The sequence below is a fragment of the Lepeophtheirus salmonis genome, chromosome 4, assembly GCF_016086655.4.
Source record: "Lepeophtheirus salmonis chromosome 4, UVic_Lsal_1.4, whole genome shotgun sequence".
NCBI classification, from domain to species: Eukaryota; Metazoa; Arthropoda; class Copepoda; order Siphonostomatoida; family Caligidae; genus Lepeophtheirus; species Lepeophtheirus salmonis.
This window is the reverse complement of record NC_052134.2, coordinates 15298199-15317672: the sequence shown is the minus strand read 5'-3', so window position 1 is coordinate 15317672 and position 19474 is coordinate 15298199. Positions and strand designations below refer to the sequence as shown.

The 19474-nt window shown below is 29.6% G+C and overlaps 1 protein-coding gene across 3 annotated transcripts in view; it reads left to right on the top strand.

Annotated features, from left to right (window-relative positions):
- The first annotated feature begins 1626 nt into the window (after positions 1-1626).
- LOC121116880 (uncharacterized) overlaps positions 1627-19474 on the top strand; it is a 174747-nt gene continuing 156899 nt past the window's right edge. Inside the window, exon 1 of one of the 3 annotated variants that reach the window (XM_040711181.2) lies at positions 1627-1987. The gene's annotated coding sequence lies outside the window, so the exon portion shown is untranslated. The remainder of the gene's footprint in view (positions 1988-19474) is intronic. The other 2 variants (XM_040711180.2, XM_040711182.2) reach the window with 2 other exon arrangements.

Genomic DNA, 19474 nt, shown 5'->3' with positions numbered 1-19474 from the left:
AACCGACTAGATATGCCGGCTAGGCCTAATAAGTGTATAGGGAAAAATGTTGGATTTACTCCAGTAAACATCCAAACAAATTGAACTTTTCTTATTCAATAATTATTGTAAATCCTGTTAACAGGGGAAACCAATGAATCAACCAAGCTATTGAATAAAAAACTCACAACTCAATTTACTTTCCTGATCATCTAAAAACTTGAATTCCTGTTGGAATTGCAAATATTATAGTTGCAGCAATATCTTAATCCAAGCCTATAGTAAATATGTGATGACCTCATACAATAAACCTTAAAACTCCAATTGCTATTATAGGATAAACTATACCTAACAAATCAAAGGCTTTGTTTTTGTACGTACTACTATACCCCGGTACCCCTAGAGTACCGAAATATAGAACAAAACTAGTAATTATTAGTCTTGTCAAGGTACCAATATTTTTTTCTGGTATTAAAATTAGTTATGGATTCGGATACTTCTTCAATAAAAAGTATAAAACAAAAGTGTTGTTCAAGGAAATTCGAATTCACTTGACAGTGGTGTCTAAATCATTTTTGTAAGAAAAAAAAATCCGAAATTTGATGGCGTTTTAATATTTATAAAAGAAAGCTTTGATTCTTACTCTTTTTTTTTTTTATCTAGGACATTTCTATAGCTGAGAAATTTTGAGGGTTACTTCATTGGCGGACTAATTTTAGTTCAATGTGCTGAAAGTACTAGTTTCAATACCAATTTTATGAATTACCGTTTTTAACATGTCCATACCCTGGACCATTGTAATACTTGTATACCAATCAAATCAATTTTGATGGAATTCACATGAACTTATAAAGGCGTCCATATCATTTTTGAAAGGGAGGGGTGATTTTTTTAATACGTCTTTTTATTTAGACGACAATTTTAGATATTTTTTTTCTTTTTTGCCTTGATGACAATTTAATTACTTTAATTGGTCAGATAGAGCTACACTGATTATGTATAAGGAAACATTATAGTATTACAAAAACTTCATCCGACCTGGCAATTGTCATTGAATCAATATACATAGAGTTTTACAAAACAGACATTCGTTTATTTACTAATAGTGAAACGAGTTAAAATACAATTATGATAAATACTTTTTGTGTAATCTTTATTTGAATGCAAATTTCCCGATCCACCCTACAATCAAGTCATCGATTTGACTTTAAGCTCTCGTCCGGCACCTGTTATCGTTGTCTTAGAGATTTTTTTTTTTTGCATAATTGAGTAGCTGAGATCAAATAGAATAGAAAAAAAATGGAGCGTATACATTTAAAAAAAATTAATTTTAATTTAAAATTTGTGTGAAAATCCAAGCCTTCAAAAAAGGAAAGTTTACGAGCATCAATGATAGATAGTTACATAGTGTATAGACAAGCACACACTAATGGGAAGTTGCTTCCTTTCCTTTTCGTTCATAACCCTTTAATTAGACAAATATCTTGAGAGGAAGAAGAAGAACAGCCATGTTCCGACCATGTTTTGAGCGTACATAGGAGTATTAATAGAACCCACCAAGCAAGCAACCAAGTGAGTTAGAAGAGGGAGTGAGGGTTATTCGTGTATTTGTACTTTAGAAATCCCGTCTGTTTTATGGTATATAGTAGTTGATGGTTTGGTGCGAGCGCCCGATCTTACGTACATGTCAGCATCGTGCTCCTTCTTTCCTTCTTTTTCTTCTCAAAAGTAAACTATTGATGTCTCAAAAAAATTAAAATGAAATAACATGAAAAAAGGTTTTAGTTTCATGGTTTATAAGGCAGAAGGCTCGTACATAGAGTTGTGACTCTCTTTCATATTGTTAAAAATATATTATTCATCAATAAATTGTATTATTATAATAAAGTTAGTTTCATATCTATGAGGAGTTGATTTAAGGGACTTTGAGTGTGAGATCAGTGATTCTTCTTTCTCCTCTTCAACGAGGAGTTTTGAAACGCAAATATATCATTTAAATTATAAAAAGGTAAGAAACATATCAAAAAAATCTTTGATTGATCTAAAAAATCAATCATTAATTTATCTATGCAACCCCATTCGTGGTGAGTTAACACGAATACAAACTGGAACAAAAGTCAAGAAAAGAAGGAATGTCAAATTTACCTTTATACATTATACACCTTTTATAAAAGTATATCGATCAATTATAAGCTTTCTAGTCAAAGTTCTTATATGAGTTGATATACCCAAGAATGTTGACTCTAGGTTAGATACTTTATTTGATTGATGAGACTTAATTTGCCTCCGATGTGACCCCTGTCCAATAAAATCTGTCAATTTCAAATTATTCCTTAGTGACAATGGATTTTTAGTAGACTTTAAGTGCAACTTGCGACGTCTTCAAAGGATTTATTAGAATATTTTGCTCATAGAATTATACAAATATAACCTAGACTCATTTTGAGAAAAATCATTGTTGCTTATTTTTGGGTTGACAGCTCACCTTTGTGATTGATATATATATATATATTACATATTTACTAAGTAGATATTTAATATGAAGGGATTTTGACGAATAAAGGAAATATAAATGATAATCTTCTAACTGTAACAAAATAATCAAAATTCCAAGGCATTATTTATTCAAATGGATCGACATCAAGTTTTTCATTTCAAGAAACTATATAATAATAAAGCAAAGAGTCCTTAATAATAAAGATTGATGAAAGAAGCAAACCCTGTACCTTGAGGGCAATATCTACCTATATATACTTAAAAACATAGTTCCATGCATATTCTATGTATATTATGAGACAATTGCTCTCTTGGAAGGAATGTTTTCACTTTGAGTACTTACATACATGCATATTTTATAACCGTTGAAAAAAAAGAGATTTTAACGATAAATAATACGTTTTAAATTATACATATTTTTATGTATTTAAAACAGTTCAATAGTTTCATTAATTAAATTTATTCATAGTTTCCGTTGTTATCAACTGTTGTTTTACAACGACATGTTCAGTAGATAGAATAAAAGGTAGAAGGAAGGAAAGGAAACTGCATGATGAAATCATACAAAAATGCGTTAACTCAGGCTTTTACATATAATTTATAAATGAATGTTCCATTGTCCTTAAGCGGGATCTTGTTAGTAGATAATATATATGGTATTATTGGATTCATTTCTTTATTTCATATTTTAAGAAGGGATGAATTAGTTATTTTATAGTAGAGCTGGAGTTTGTGTACTATTGAAGCACACCTCCTGACCCACAGACATAAATTCAACTTGCGATATTCATTAGAATCCATGTAACTCTTTTCATAAAAATATGAGACTATCTCTGAAATGATCCCATCTCTTACTGCTCCAAAAACAATTACTTTGTTTCCAATACGGAACTCTTGTGCAGACATGGAACAACTATTAAATCATTTATCTGACGCCTGAGTTTTTTGGGTTGATTCTTAGTCATATTTCCTTTTTTCAAGTATCAAATGTACATTATAAATATGTACTTATACACATAAATATATCCAGGTCCACTAAACTTTAGTTATCCGATCAATATATGCATGCGTAATACATATACGCTTAGGAGACTAAGATCGTCTAAAATTGTTGTTGTAGTAAAATTCTGCCATTAAATACATTCTGGTATAGTGTTTTGCATCATTTGCAAAACATAAGTACTTTAAGGAACTTAAAAGCCAATGACTCTCAACTTAATATTTTATTTAACGTTAAGCTTAATAAATTATATAGTTCCATAAAGGTCATACTATGAAATAACTAAATCCAGGATTTCCCGGGAATAACCAGAATGAGTGACACACAAGGAATCCCAAGATCCCGTGAGAAAAACCGTATAAAAATATTAAATCAGAACCCGTTTCCTGGTTTGTATATTTTGCTTACTTATAGGCCTGAAATTCCAAGCAATGTCAATTAAAAACACAAAAGACATATTACATATTTACTGATGTGTTATTTAATAAGCATATATTTTGTATATCCTTCCGGTTTTTTTTTTAAATAGCAAAATATATAGATATGGTAATATTTGAATGAATCAACTAGTTAAAAAATTATTAAAAGGCCACCCTCGGTGGCATTATGGTCCATTAGACCACATTAATGTACTTTTTTGGTCATCCCAATAATAAATAATAATCATAATCATAATTAGGCCTATTAACATTACCATTTTTTTTAAAGGGCTTCATCTTTTTGCATTTTGATAAATTTTTAAATTGGCTTGCAACATTAAATAAATATTTAACAAAAAAATAAAACAAAGAGAGAGAAGATAGAGTCAGGTGCATTCCATTTGTGAAACTTGATCATCATTCAAAACCAAAAAGGAATTCTTCCATCCTTGGTCTCAAAAAGTCTCAGGTCATGTCATGCTATTATTTTTTTTAAATTATTATAACATTTCCGACACTTTTTGTGTGGTTTTTTATAACCCCTTTAGATAGTTCTAAGTTATGCAATTATATATTTGTTATCATGAACTCTAGTTGTAAAGCTAGAAGGGCCTTTGCCATTTGCTGAGAACATGATGAGAAGGTTTCTCCATTATAGTTTCAAGTTTTTTTAAATCTAAAATTTAAAAAAAAACTTTAGCACTTTTCTAAGAATAAAAGCTCATACAAAATGTCATCAATACATTTATATCTCTGATGATTGTCTAAACATAAAAATTCCTTTCTGCATTTTACATTTAATGGTATTTTTCTGTGAGGAACTCTTCAGTTTTTAAAGAAGTATTGAATGATTTCATAGAAGATCTGGAGTGATTGATGTATAAATAACTATATATTTTCTATTGTTTTAGTCAACTCTCTTTCGGCTTCAAATAATTTCACTTCCTTTTGCTCAGCACAAGCACTCCCTATATTTTATCTTTATTTAATCATATTTCTACGACTCATAAATTAGGATAGATCAGTAAAAATCGGTCAATAGGTTGAGCCCGTAAAAAAAAGGTTAATGATTGGAAAATTATTAAATTTCGATCTACGGTATGAGATGGAAATTGAGACCAAAATATTGGTTGTAATGGGTAAAGAAAATTGATTAAGACCAAACCGAAACAAATTGGTCTTGGACCGAGTCTCAACACTAGTGAATATGTGCAATTTTGACATCCGATGATATTTCACGTAGTGAGTGACTCCTTTTTACTCTAAAGGGCAATTATTACCTAAATGTTTGAGTATTCATAGGTTTAATGAAGTAATTATCTAACTAATAAGTCAAGGTTTTGTTTGTGTTTTTTTAAACCTTTAAGGTCAATTATTATGTATATCCAGTAGTACTCTCTATATGTATATAAGTATATTTAGAGCCATACATTAGTAGTAGCTACTCTAACATATGTATGTAAGATAAAAACCACATATGCTAGACAAATAAATACACACTAATTACAAAAAAATATAAATATTTTTTATGAAAAAACATATTTAAAGAACCAAAAAAGAAATAAAAATGAATTATTAGCTTTTGTTACATAATCTCCGTCACACTCCTAGCTTAAAATGAACTCAAATCTATGTATATATAACTACGCAGATAAATTGCTTCTTGCGGTTATAAAGGACACGCTACATTATTTACATATTTTTGGGTAGATGATTTAAGACATGACGTACTTACATTGGTATGTATATAATAGACATATACTGTACAAGTTGGTATATGTAAAAGTTGTAAGTAACTTTAAAATGACATGAAGAATTTGGAGCGTACATATGTACTTATGATAAGTATGACAATGTAACAAAGGTGATGACTTGAGACTCTTGACTCAACTTGACACCCAATCAAAGACTCGAGACTCGACTTGATCATCCAATCAAAGATTCGACACTACATATAGTCATACTCTTTAAAATATATCTGATTTTTTTTTAAGGAGTCGAACTCAACTGGATGAAAATATTAATATTAAACCTAGAATTTGACTTGGATTTTCAGTAAAGGATTTTTTTCTACATCTCATATACAGTTCATTTACTCATAAATAAATGATCCATAAATAGTTTTGGTGGATCAATATTTAATGTAAATATAAAATGCATGTTGCTTTTAAAATTTAGAACATGGGATAAATCCAAGTTGAAATTATGTTTCTAAAAACAAAACAAAACGACCAAAAGATTAATATTTTCTTCAACTTTTACCTCAAAAATTTTTTCTAACTGAGCTATCAGAGGTAGTGCCCGGCTTGAAAATGGTTAAGGTTGCATTATTACGGTACTTAAAATTAGTCCATCCCACGTTCTATCCTACCATGGCCCTCTGATAATCACAAATTTTAAAGATTATCACCAATTTTATCTCAGTGTACCAGTTTAATTAGTTTAGTAAAATGGGTTAAGACTTATAGGTGATCACGTCACTGCTTAACATCCAAGATGACATCATTTGAAAAAAATTGCTCTATGGGACGACTTTTGGATACCCCGCCCCGTCCACAGGATTATATATATATATATGTCGGTTTTTTTTTTGGTAAGGGACTTGGTTTTTGGATTTCATTAAATCCACATATTCTCATAAAAATTAAATTATTTAGGAAAAAATTCCAAAAAATTCCCAGCTGTTCACAAAAAATTGAATTTTTAGGAGAAACATTTCAAAAATCCATATTTATTCCCAGAAATTTAAATTTAAAAAAAAAATCCAAAATCCACAGCTATTCACACAAAAATTATTTTTTTGGGGGAAAAAAAAATCAAAATCCACCGCTGTCCTCAAAAAATTAATTATTTTGGGAAAATATCTCAAAAATCCATAGTGATTAACAGAAATGTAAATTTTGTAAAAAAAAAATTTTAAATAATTAAATTTCAAATATTAAATTTTCTATTAAAGACCATAAATTCATTAATTTGTTGGTTTTTTTTTTTGGGTGGGAGAATACAGTCCTTCCAGCCCACCTACTGTGGACGTGATTGAAGTATTCATTTTCATGGGTTTGATTTAAATATATTTTATTTATAATTTTATCTAACAGATATTCTGCTAGTATTAATGTAGACGGTATATAATTGGCTTTTCTTTAGGTATTACATCCTTAATTTCTCTTATTATATAATGTATGCATATTTATTCATTAAGAAATCTGTTAAAATATGTACAATATATTTATACTACTAAAATATTCTTAGCACTCGTATAGGCATATAAGATACAATACCCATACATATATGAATATACGTATAAATATGAAAATCTAATTATATTTCGTCATTTTTGGTTGTATTTTTGGTAAGAGACGTAGATATAAAAAAAAAAATTACGAAATAAATACATATTGTATGTGAGATTATGTACTTATCAAGTTTTTACTATTATCTAGTAATGGATTCGAATATTACTGGAAGTTGAAAAAACTCGACTTCACGAAAGTCGACCAATGCCTCAAACTACCTTTGAAATACTCGAAATATTCGAGTATAGATTACTATCATCAAAAAATTTAAAATATGGTGAAAAAAAGAAATATATTGTGTAGAGCCCCCGTGAGATGCAGGGCTTTAATCACCGGGGCAAAAGAGCCAGAAACCCTTATTATATTTTTGGTAGTAGTATTTATCCACCCAATTAATGGTGAGGTATTCATAGTCACTACAACCAGGCTCTCCCATGACAAAACCGTGATATCGGCACTGAGATGTTAATAACTAGGTATAGGATGTAACCTAAATCAATATCATTCATTTGTTTTAATTATATAAATACAACTCTTTGAAACAATTTCCGACCTAGAGATGAAAAGATTCCCCACTATATCGAATGTATCATCTTTGTATCAAATTATAAGGTATTTTCTTTAGAAATCCTTAAAGTGCATTAAAATGTTAAATTGCATTATCAAGTTCTTCAATAGACATACAAATAGGGCAACCCTAGGTACTTAGTTTTAGATTTCTGTCTTATTAGGCTTTTTTATTGTTTGTGTTTTTTATTACTCTCATTTGTTTACCGTTTATTTATTTTATAGATCTTTGGGAACTAATTTAAAATAACTAACTACCATGTTTATTTATATTTTTAGTAAAGGTAACAACCCCGTTTTATAGTATATATTGTATAATACCTTTAAAAAAAGATCCCCGAATAAGTAAGCAAATTTATCAGATAACAAAAATTGCATACTGACACGTCACATTTTTTTATATTTGTTTTTACATTAACCATCGGCAAATATTTCAACTAGAGAAATGATAATCCACTCTGATAGATTCGGATAGTATAATAAAAAGTGAACCAATCAACTGCTTTTGTTTAGCTGACGTTGAAATTATACCAATACAATTTCATACCCAGAGATAAAATATTATACAGTAACACCTTGGCAAATGAATTTAATTTGTTCCTTGACGGAGTTCTTAAGTAAAATCAATTTATCCCAGATGGAATAAATACAAAATTTAAGCTTAAAGTGGCTCTTGCATCAGGTTGCCAACTTCGTGTCTTCAAAAAAATTGTATGTTATGGAACTCGACTCTCAAGGTAATACTGCTCACCATAGCTGATGTTCATTACTGCAGACTGAAGATTATAATCTACTACAGCCTTACTACTAATCCTAACTGTCAATTGATATCTGTTTGTCGTCTCTATGTGCTTCTCCGCTTTGATTTTATATTATGTATATAAATACATATATTCTATAATTCACTGCATTATTTGATTAATAATTAATTATTGACTTTCTTAATAGAGTAGTGAAACATTCTTAATTGATGAGCTTAGATTGTAACAATTGAATATAAAAGTATTTTTATTTGACGGATGCCTTTACTCAAACATGACTCAACTCAGGTCCGTCCACGTGACGAAAACGCGAAATATTTATCTATTTTAGATTAGCATTCATACGAAACTGAAATTCCGTCTCAAAGAAAACAATATTATTTGAAAATGGCTTCTAATGTGGAGGAATCTGACAACACTCCTTACTTGTACACAACTACAACTTGTACAAAAATTTATAAAACATTTTCACTGACGTCATAAATTGCATCATAATTGAAGGGGTTTAAGAATAAAGAAAGACACAATACTTGTACAACATACTACTTTATGCTAATAATAAACACTGATATTTGAATTAAATCATAGTAATAGATACTAAAAATGGCCAGATGATTTGTAAAACTTTCTTTTGACTGATTAAAAATAGGAAATGTAGGATTATTAAAAAAAAATATTTTATTCTTTTTATTGTAATAATGAATTGTTATTTGTACTATGGAAATAAGATTATATAACGATGTTCTAACATATTTCAATGCATTTTAGGGTCAGATATATAAAAAAAACTAAATGATAAAACTCTTATAAAGAGTAAGGTTTAAGTCCTTTGATTTGTTGATCCCATTTTGACATCCAATAGTTCACTAGATTCCTTACTATGAATGAAAAATGGTTTTCATTATTATGAAAACTTGGTGGTTTAGGGCCCCAAAATAATGTCATGTGAAAATGTTCTGCACAAAAAAATTATACGATTTAAGAGAAGGAGTTAATGTTAACACTCATAATCCGCTCATTTTCTCTTCTCTAATAATAATATTTCCATTAAATAAATCATTCATCAATATTCTTAACCAGCTCGGACCAACCAGATTTCTTTGTCGTGTGAAGAGAAAACTGTTTGATTCCAAATAAACGAAATGCAGCAACGTTTTAAAAACATTGCCATGTGGAATATTCAATTTCTTTGAACTCGTAGTCAAAACTTGAATCCAACACATGTATTATTATTTATGTGTTCGCCTAATAATGACTTTTACTCATTTTATTGTTATTGCAAATTTTTTGTATTTTTTTTTTTTTTTTTTTTTTTTGCTGAATAAGTTTATCATAATCAGATAGGAGAGGTATTTACTACATGTATTTACATAATAATGGAATATTTTTGTACGTAATTTTTGCATCGACGGAAACACAGCCCTTTCTTTTTACATATGTAAATATTTAGTGCTGAGACTCGGACCAAGATCATTTTTTTTTTTTTATTGTTAGGTCTTGAATGAGTTTTTCTAGAGCTAGTTGTACCAATATTTCGGTCCACATAGCGATCTTTGACCAGAGATCGAAATTTAATCCTTTTGATATAATTGAGGTCATATGATGTTAATTGTGTTGCATAAATCATATTTGTACAACTCATATATGTATACGAATAAGGGGGAAAATCATCAACAATTCATATATGAAATCGGTTAAGCCCGATTTTCGAATGTGACTGAGCCAAAATTCATTCATTTGGGGAGGGCTACAACCCCTCCAGCCCATCTTCTGTGGACCCCCTGATTCTTTTTCAGAAAACATCATAACGTTCTCAGACCGGTCTAGGATTATGAAACTGCACCCCAATACTAGTAAATATCAAGATATACATCTTTTATTTCACATAGAGAAGGAAGGGAGTGGAAGAAAGTTTTACTTCCATAGAGGTCAATTAGATATATGTAATATGTATATTAGAGCGGATGAATTTTCAACTTTTTTCGAATTTCGATTAAGGCTATTGCGAAAAAGTTGTCATATGTTGTGAAAATGTTCTATGCAAAATTGCATTGTCCTACAAGGCTGCACATCTCAATCAAATAAGAAAAAGGCAAAAACTATTTACATAGACATTATAGATTCTTAGAGGAAATTTTTAGTCATTTTGCAGTGAATAATTTTGATAGAGATTTTTTAAACATATAAAAATTTTTTAGAAAGTTTCTTTCTAAAATTGTCCTGTGGAACAAAATAAGAGAAAAAAGTTTAGAAAATTTGATAATCCGCGTATAGCGCGCATCCAAATTATTATTTTCTCTTTCTTTTTCATAAAACTTTATAATGTTTTTTATAGCTTAGAACAATATCTATCATAATTAATTTTTTCAAAATAATTACTAATGCGTTGTTTTAATCCTGATTGGCAAAAATAAAGAAGTTTGTCTCCTTTCATACTTTGAAAAAGATTGCTATCTAAAAATAACAGCTTAGGAAAATGAAATTTTCCTAAGCTGTTATTTTCTTAGCACATGAGAACTTTTCCAAACTGGCCATAATTGAAAATCGAAAAAGTTGAAAAACAAACCGCCCTAATGTATATGTAGGTATATATTTTGCAAATACCTATGTAGATATCAGCCTTCCTCCATTGTTAAATATCTCTTCCTGTGACACAGGAATTAAGGGAGAAATTCTCCAAGATGATGACATGGAAATATAGAGCAAAGTATGTATTTAGAAATATCTTTATATACCTTGTACATAATTAAATCTCTTAATTAAAGGAGAAAATGTTCAAATGTTCCCTATTTCATAGTTTAAAAAAATATATATATATATGTAAATATCTGGTATTCGATATTATGTCCTGTTTATGCAATATTAATTAACATTGTTTAAATACCCATTAATTTCCTGCAATTCATAATTCCTGCAAGAATATACAGGGTGACCCTTTGGAATTTTCCTTTTTCCATATTGTTTGAAAAAGTCAATATTATTAGATCATTTAGACCCCCCGTCCACAGGGAAACGTTTTGTAAAGAAACGCAAAATATTTATCCGTTTTGAGATGCATTTTATCATCAATATTTTTTTGAAAATGACTTCTAGAGTAGATGAATCAGAAAATACCGTTTACGCGTGAATAACTTTTACAAGTTTCAACTTATACCCAGCTTGTATATGTAAACAATTCTCATTTGAAACATCAGATCATTCAGATTTTTTCCTCGTGTGAACGAGAATTTATTAATCCCAAATAATAAGAATATTGATAATTTTATTAATAAGAAGAGTAATTAAACAGAGTTTTAGCTTCTGGTGACCACACATTTCTGTAGCCTGGGAAAGAAAGTTTTGTTCAGTAAAAGGAGTGACGTCGTCATACCGTTTTAATGCTCCTGTACCCCAGTTACACACAGACAAACCCTGGTATCAGATATATGCTATTTATACATTAGATCTTGAGAGCCAACCGGGACTGCTCCCTCGTCAGCGACGTCTTTGCTGCATCAAGTCTTATTCTTATTATCTTTTAACTTCTTATATATGTGTGACTTAAGTTCAGTGGCAACCAAAGGGGCCAGAAAGCCATTGGACCCTAAAAATTTTAGACTGAGTATAATAGTTCTGTAATAAAAATGTATAATCCGTAAAGTTGCGTGACAATGACGTCACGATTACCCCTTCCCCTCACATACAAATACATTCCGGCGCTCAAGTTTAATTAACGAGTATTAAATTGTATCAAACCCTCGAGACGCCTTTTAAGTTATCGAAATTGAAAAGGACATTCCTATGTATTCCATAATACTTGCAAGTCGAGGTTTTACTGTAAAATGGGTATATTCATATAATAAGTACGACAAGTCTCCTTATCATGTAGATTGAAAACAGTAGCAATTCAATAGACTAACAATCAGTGTATTTAACGTAATAAGTATATTTGAAGAAGAAAAACGTATATTCTTTGTGAATTTCATAGATAATTATTTAATTGTTATGTTCCATATCTAAATATATATCCGCAGTATTTATCAGCTACATAAAATGGAATGTTTTTATACAACAATATGGTGTTTTGTCCTTTCATGCGACCGATTACATATGTTTTTCCTAGATAATTACTTTTTGATCAGTAAGTACAAAGGTTCCATATTGTTTTACAATTTAATTAGAACCATTTTTTGTTGTGGGTCAGATCGGATTACGGAGTTCCAAAAAGAGGGACCTGGAGTCTTTGAAAAAGAACCCATGTAGTCCCAAAAATTATCACACCGTAATATAGTTACTTACACAAGTAGGTATATTTTATATAAATATGAGGCTTGAGAGTCCTCCTCCAAAAAAAGGGGCTAGCAACACCACTGGGTAGGACTTACTTATATTTTATTATTTTTATTTAATACATGAATAGAAAAATACCCTGAGAGATCTAAGTATATACCCAGAATCTCTCAGAACTTTACACTTTCGTTCAATTCTCGAGAAAAAATATTTCCCAGAAAATCTAGTATTTCATTAATGCATAACATAAGCTACTCTTATGTAATTCATTCAATGATAAGTTGAATTAATAATAAATTTACTTTAGATATACATTTTTAACAAAGTAAGCTACTTCACTTTCTATTAAATGTAAAAAACATGACTTAAATTTCCTGCTTAAAATATATAATAAATCACCTAAATCTCAGGATCTCAAGATTAAAAAATTGATTTCCTAGGATTTTCCTGAAAACAATTTCACTAGAAATGAGAAACCCTGGTAGATAACTATACCAGAAGATTAAATTAAATCAATTTCGAGAATGTCTCAGAAATATTGAAGCCTCTGTTCATTATTACGTCTTTGTAATTGCTTACTCCTTCGAAACTGACGAGAAAATATATAAAATGCACGAAACTTTCTATTTTATTGCAATGCAAAATTTGCTATTTAATATAATATTTATAAATACATGCATAAATATCCATTTTTGCAAAAAATTAAAGGATACAAGTTTAATTATAAATAGCTACGTATAATTATATATGTAATATTAATAAGTTATTTAACTGCATATTTTCAAGCATACATGCCAAATAATGACATCATGTTCAATATCAAATGTAAATTATTTTGCTGGATAACGTAAAAATATTATTTGTATTGCATATTTTTGTCAAATTTGTGGTTTAAAAAACATTAAAATGTCACAGCTTAATTTAGAGAAATTGTTTTGCTTATAATTATGTTTTTTTTTTTTTTTTTAAATAAATAACTTAAAAATTACGAAGAAATTCACATTATAGTATACTTTGCATTACGAGCAATATTCAATACCCTTATGTACACATATCTAAAATTTATAAGACTTATTAGACCATTAATAGAGTTGTAGTAAATAAAATAAACTGAAAATTAACGAGGTAAACCTTACAATTTTAATGATGTTCGGGAAAAGAGCAGTGTCATGTAGATTCCAACACATACTGCAAGAATGTGAACTATTTTTTTTATTTTTCATAACTGAAGCTATGTTTGTAAGCACAATTGATTTTAAATTAAATAAATTAACCAACATTAATTGACCAAAACCTGATTAATTCACAGTAGTATTGTCACGTTATCAATATTCTAGAAAAGTATTTCAATACTTTTTTTCGCCTAAGATAAGTTCTTGGAGTCTGTTAGATTTTTGTTTGGAGTGAGAAACTGAATGATTTTTTATAAGGGGTCAAGAACAGCAGTTTTTGGTTTCATGTTTGTATTTGGTAAACAATATCGCTTATGCTAAGAATTTCAAAACCCCTCCCTCATTCCTAACATACTTCGTACATAGCTTCTAAAGGAATATTTATTTTTTGGGGAGCTCATAAAGTTTAGGGGTTACGTCATGTACAGCCTGTTCTTTATAAACAGTGGAACTGCAAGTAATGGTTCTGATAACAATTTAGTATAGAACAGGTATTTCAAACAACTCCAGTCATCGGTGAGAGCCTCATATGAATAATGACTAAAGATACAATTCCCTCGATATCTAAAGTGAAAATGAGCACACAACGTCGTCAAAAATATTTAAAAAACAAATATCTTGTAATTTGATTCCCTTTTTAAAGACAAACTGAGAGGTAACCTGGAAGATGGCAATGAAGACGCTACCAATAATGAAATGACAAAAATCGGTAGAAGATAATGAAAGCCTTAAGTGCCTAGCTAAAACGTCAATTAAGAACAAAATGATTTTTGTGGGGGAAGTCTTTAATCAAATATTAATTTTAGCGAAAGACTCAAGAGGGAGTGAGTTTTGGAGGAGGAGAAAAAAAAAAAAAAGAATATAGACCTAGAAACTGTTACTTTTTTTTATATTAGAGGATTGAAAAATAAATGCTTGGGAGAAATCTTTGTGCAAAAGTCTCGTAAGACGGTCTATTTGGGCCAGATACATATAAATATACAAAATATTGTACAAAAGTACATGGGGATCACGGCTACACAGTTATTAAGTAGTCTGGGGGAGATTGGAGGGATTTTTCTCTATAGGTACTGCTTCAATTATAGCGTAATTATCAACACTCTTTCCCTTGGTAGTATTAACGACAGGACTTATGAAGAGAGAATCTGTTTTTGTATACGGAAAATCCCAGAAAGATAATTCATTGATTTTATCATTACCGAATTGCAGAGTATTTTATAGAAACTTAGATGTAGAAACCCCCTATTGTCATATAATTCAACTTTAACAATTCAAAATAAAATATATATGTTGTTGAATTGTATTAATATTATGAGTTAAGTGAAATATAAGTGGTTGTAAGCGTGTACAAAAAAAAAAGTAGCTCGTAACTTGAGGTTTTACTGATTTATTATAATATGTCTAAATACTTGCAAATTAAACACATGTGTGGCCGTTATTACCTTCAAGACTTGATTAAAAAGATACTTGCTTGTATTTAGTAGCAATGTATGGTATGTACATACATAAATCTAAAGGACCCAGAAGCAAGCACAATTCTCTACAAAAAAATGTGGGTTTTTTCTTCCTTTGTACATATGTACAATATATCCATAGTTTTGTATATTGGTATTTGTGTCTCACATATGTATAACTGTTCATATAAAGTGATATACCTACCTACCATTAGTATATATATGTATGAGTACTATGCTATATGGAAGAAAAAGTGCTCTATGGTTGTTGATCTAAATAAGTAAATCCGATTAATGCTCTTGGATTTGTCTCTTGTAATCCCTCATGTAATCCTTTGGAGACAATTTCTTTATACTTACTTCTTTATTTCCTTTAAGGGAGACAAAGTGAGGCATGTATTAGACCCTGATTTGGATGTTTATATATGTACGTAGTTACTTTTAAAGAAAGTGTCTTATTTCTTTATCTAAAATGAAACTAAAAACCATTTTTTTGTCTCTCAACTTTTCATCCAACAAAATGAGAAAGAAAACATGGAGAAAATCAGTGAGGACCAAGTCCATGTAAAGTACAAGTCCAGAGTCGAGTACCACAGCTCTGTATGAAGTATAAATATATTTTTTATTTAATTGAACTGCAACCTATTTTAAATACTGAAATTTCATTAATTAGTTCCTGATCGGAAAATGTGTACATGAAGTACTCACATAATTATTTTGGCTGAATATCTCATTTGGATCTTACACAGTTTACAATGAACATACGTATGTGAAAAATACTGAAATCCAGGCAAGCGTAAATTTCTCATAAAATATCCGTCTTAAAATAAGAGCATTTCAAGAATGAGTGACAATTCTTAGTTCATATGCTTCCTACACTAAGTTACTTTATACTCCTCATAATACGAAATCCAACTCTATTTTAAGTCCATATGGTTTCGAGTCCGAGTCCGGACTCGAGCAATAAAACAGCTCTGTTTAATAGAACGGAATATTTTGATTTTAACAATTCATCTCAGATATTCAGAGTGTTAATGATAGTAAGTGAATCAATACGACTTCGTTGACCTTTCATTCATTCAGAATCAGAAACAAACTGCTAAAAATCAGTTGTTAGTAAGCGAAATCTTCCCACTATAATGTTTATTTATGTAATTTTTTAAGCAGTTGCTCCGGTTTATTTATATATATGTATGTTCTATATAAGATATAAACCAAATAAAGAATGCTGAAAAAAAAAAAAAAATCTTCCAACTATGGACTTAAAATTCAATAATTGTCGGAAATTGTTCACAGCTTAACAGGAGCCAATTCGAATTCAACCAATCTGCGTTATTCAGAACACCGATAAGGAGAAAATAAGCAGAAAATCGATAGCTGGCAACAAAATAAAAAGCAATTTTTTTTGCGAGTGAGAACACGCTGTGATGAATTATACATACACAAATTGACAGCTGAGAAAAAAAATGCATAGGAGTTGTTATGTATGTTCTAGGGATTTCATTCTGTATCATTTAACTTTTTTTATCTTTTTTGATTTACGATTTTTTTATGAATATGCATATTAATTATATAATCAATTGATCAAAAAACTAAATATATATACTATGTACCAATTTTGGAATCTACGTATTTTTATTTTTGTTTCTTCAAGAATGCCCACCTACAATAAGAGTATGCAAAATAATGCATAATTTTGTATTTCAAATTAGACTTGTAAAAGAAATATGAAGCTGATTCAAATGAATAACGATTACTTAATTATTCCTCATAGGTATGATAATTAAACAACAAAACCATAGTTTTTCTATAAATTATGTACATGTTCTTCACTTTTATGCTATTTGTGAATCATTTTTACACTTTTATATACATATATTTGATTTTGTCTAAAAATAGGGATAGACAGCAAATAGGAAATATTTTTAATATTGTGTAAAAAACATTATCTACTAATTAATTAATTGTTCATTGGGTATTCAATTAACGTTCTGTATATGAATAAGATCTGGAACTCAGAGGAAGTTAGACATACATATATCATGATGAAATTATCATAACAAAAATGTTGGTTCTCAACATCATATTACGACGTATTCGACCCGAGATGAAGATGTATCTTTTTAAGATATGATTCGAACAGTGCCTGCCAGTGGTGATTTTATGGGACTCTCAAGACAAGTGTCCAAGCCCTTCGCTTAAATGTAAAAACAAAGGTATATGTTAGTGCTCGGACTCAATTATCTACGATTTGGTCATAAATAATCTTTCAAGACCAATTTAAACCGATTTTTTTTGTCTAGAGTGACACGCAACAACAAAAAAAATGCCTTAAAAAATGTCATTTTTTTGTGTGGACTTGATAAAGGCAAATTTAATTTTAGACAAAATTAGTTAAAATCATAACGGGCCCAGACTGGTCTAGGATTTCCAAATCGAAATACAACAATAGGCTGTGTCCATAAGATGTGGAAAATTGAAAATTATGAATAGACGGAATTAGAAATGCCGTCTGTGTTGCCGGTCCAACATACTCTGAAATCAATATTAAAATGCATATATATATATTACAACTGTCCATGTGTTTCGAACAGTCCAGATTCAACTGTCAAATTCAAAGAACCAATTATTCTTACTTTTAGTTCATATAAATTAATATATGTATGGAGTTGTAAATTCGAAGCATTTACTCAGACCTAAAATTGTTTTTGGTTGGGAATCTAAAGAATGTTTGTTATTTATTTTCCAAAGCTGTAATAATTATTCTTTAATTCTTGTGAAAAAACATAAATTAAGTGCGTTAGCTCTTAACGACGGAGCGTAAAAGTGATTATTTATGGGAAAGCTATAAGGTTTATACCTTGTCGGACTCAGAGTATAATTGATGATCGACATCCGAGGCTATTTCCTTGCTGGATTCAGAGTTGCATTTGTGTATAGTTCATAGCTGCTTGTAGCTAATAGAAATAAACGCCATTACTTCTTCCAAATATTATTCAAATTGTTAGGGTTACCATGTCAACTTTTGGTTTCTTTTTTTTTATTACATATTGGCGGTGCATAGAATTTTCAAGTCTATGTGTGTAGGTATAGAGAAGAAAAACTCGAAAGACCCGCTCCCAATTAAATTTAAGACAGCATGCAATAACGTAATAGGTCACAAGTCATTATTAGACTAGAAGTCATTTTTCACATCGTAGAGTGAGATTTACCTATCATTGATATTACTCAGCTTACATTGTTCATTCCACCTCGTATTTACCGTACCTATCCAATCTATATGTAAAGTTAGGAGGTGTCGCTGAGTCCTAGCACATTATTATTATTTCTTTTAGAATTTATCACTCACGAAATTCATTTTTAATTTCCCTAAAAGAACAGCCTTCAACTCATGATTACTTAGTTAAAGCTAATACATATATTTTCTTAATCACCAACTTACAAAAAATAAGTATTAAGTGGATATAATTTTTATTATTAAACCTGATTCTCTCCCTTGAATGAGATTCTACATTGTTTATCCATGTGAACAAATACTATAAGGCGAATGAATGAATTGAGCTTTGAATAAAGGGAATACAATCAATAAAAATAATTTGATGGGCTCTTATGTTAAGAGGGCAGAAAGGGGATAATGCAAAAATATTGACCATTTCATAGATAAATTCCTTAATTCATTTCACAATTATGACTTGTTATGCATTATTATCATTATCGATACACAACGACATTGTTACTTGATTATTTATGCTCAGCTCATATAAAGGCCTAGCTGTACATATATTAGACTGTTCCGTTTTTGTGTTAAATTCTTATCCCCTTTTTGTTAATAACCATGGCTGATCGACATATTAATGGTGTAATTACTAAAATATAAGTATTATGTGCCACATTATAAATTTCAAATACCCAAATAGATTTCAAATATATCCAAATGAGATGATAATATCAATTAATAGTCTGTAGTTGGAATGGCCAAAGTTGTTATTAAATAATGTATTTTAAGACAAATAAATTACAACTCGTGTAACTTGCTTATACAAGTGGTAACTTGTACAGAC